This window comes from Diceros bicornis, chromosome 33 (genome assembly GCF_020826845.1).
Source record: "Diceros bicornis minor isolate mBicDic1 chromosome 33, mDicBic1.mat.cur, whole genome shotgun sequence".
Lineage (NCBI taxonomy): Eukaryota > Metazoa > Chordata > Mammalia > Perissodactyla > Rhinocerotidae > Diceros > Diceros bicornis.
In genome coordinates, this window is record NC_080772.1 from 21,535,029 (window position 1) to 21,536,821 (window position 1,793).

Genomic DNA, 1,793 nt, shown 5'->3' on the forward strand with positions numbered 1-1,793 from the left:
TGTGGAGAGAAGGGAACTCTCATACACTGCTGGTGGGAGTGCAAACTGGTGCAGCCACTATGGAATACAGTATGGAGATTCCTCAAAAAATCAAGGATAGAACTACCGTATGATCCAGCTATTCCACTGTTGGGCATTTATCCAAAGAACTTGAAAACACCAATTTGTAAAGGTACATGCACCCCTGTGTTCATTGCAGCATTATTCACAATAGCCAAGACTTGGAAGCAACCTAAGTGCCCATCAAGGGACGAATAGATAAAGAAGATGTCGTATGTATACACAATGGAATACTACTCAGCCGTAAGAAACGATGAAATCCAGCCATTTGTGACAACATGGATGGACATTGAGGGTATAATGCAAAGTGAAATAAGTCAGAGGGAGAAGGTCAAATACCGTATGATTTCCTTCATTAAGTAGTAGATAATAACAACAATAAACAAACACATAGGGACAGAGATTGGATTGGTGGTTACCAGAGGGGAAGGGGGGAGGGAGGAGGGTGAAAGGGATAATTCGGCACATGTGTGTGGTGATGGGTTGTAATTAGTATTTGGGTGGTGAACATGATGTAATCTATGCAGAAATAGAAGTATAATGATGTACACCTGAAATTTATACAATGTTATAAACCAATATTACTGCAATAAACAAAAAATTAAAAAAAAAAAAAGATTCTTTAACTTTCATATGGTTGCCTAATGCCAATGTAATTTATGTGTTTGCTATCTTCTTTAAGAATATTCAACTCTGTTACAAAAACAAGCAAAGTAAATGGGATGAATGAAATCTCTAGGAAGGGCTAAACATAGTCATTAAGCAAGCAGTTTAGGAGACATCGACGAAACTCATAGGACGTATTAATTGTGTATTGAGTAAGCAGGAAGCTTGGGAGATATAGGCAGCATACAGGAGATTTATTAAATCTAGAATAAGTTAGTAACCTCTAAGACATGCTAAAAATACATAAAATAAATGGAAAGTATGACAGAACAAATAAAAATGATACTTATAGATAGAAAAACCAATTAATAAAATTATGGATCATGTCACCTCTATGCTGAGAGCTATGTCATCTATAAATTGGCCACCTCTCGGCAACACCCATCCTGGTCTCACTCTGGCCCTACACGTGCTTTGCTCAAGAAATTCAGACAAAACCCAGAGCTGTTCAGAAGGCTGGTTGGCAAGTCACAGCAGGGCCAGGCATATTGACCTGCTTCCCTCGAATACAAGTGCGTGTGTTGCCCCTGGGTAACCTCCATTTGTCGGGCTTCCTCAGAACCACGCCATCAGCTGGGTGGACTTAGGACTCTGGAAGGATCCGGAATCAGGCAGTGTGGCCCTTCCACCCTGCCTGTACCCTATCCTGAGTATGTTAACCACTCCCTTCTCTTTCCTCTTGCTTCTCACTATGTGTTTTAAAATCATTTCAGAAACCATGTGGTGCTCACTTCAGCAGCATATACTAAAACTGGAACGATACAGAGATTAGCACGGCCCCTGTGCTAGGATGACATGCAAATTCATGAAGTGTTCCATATTTAAAAAAAAAAAAAAAAGAAAGAAAGAAACCATGTGATCTGAGCATTTTAATTTGGTCTATGAGTTTCTCTTATCCATGACCATTGGGATAGTTTGCCTGGCTAATATATTTGGAGGTATTGTTGCACAAGCGTCATTTCCCATGTGACAGCAGATTTAAGAACAAATATATTAATCCCTATAATTATTTTAAATCATTTAAAAGGGAAAGTCTCAACTAAGTTCTACTTAAAAAACCTAATCAT

General features: G+C 38.9%; 1 pseudogene; it reads left to right on the forward strand.

The window, feature by feature from the left end:
* The first annotated feature begins 1,451 nt into the window (after positions 1–1,451).
* LOC131396693 (U6 spliceosomal RNA) lies at positions 1,452–1,551 on the forward strand (annotated as a pseudogene).
* The last annotated feature ends 242 nt before the right edge of the window (positions 1,552–1,793 follow it).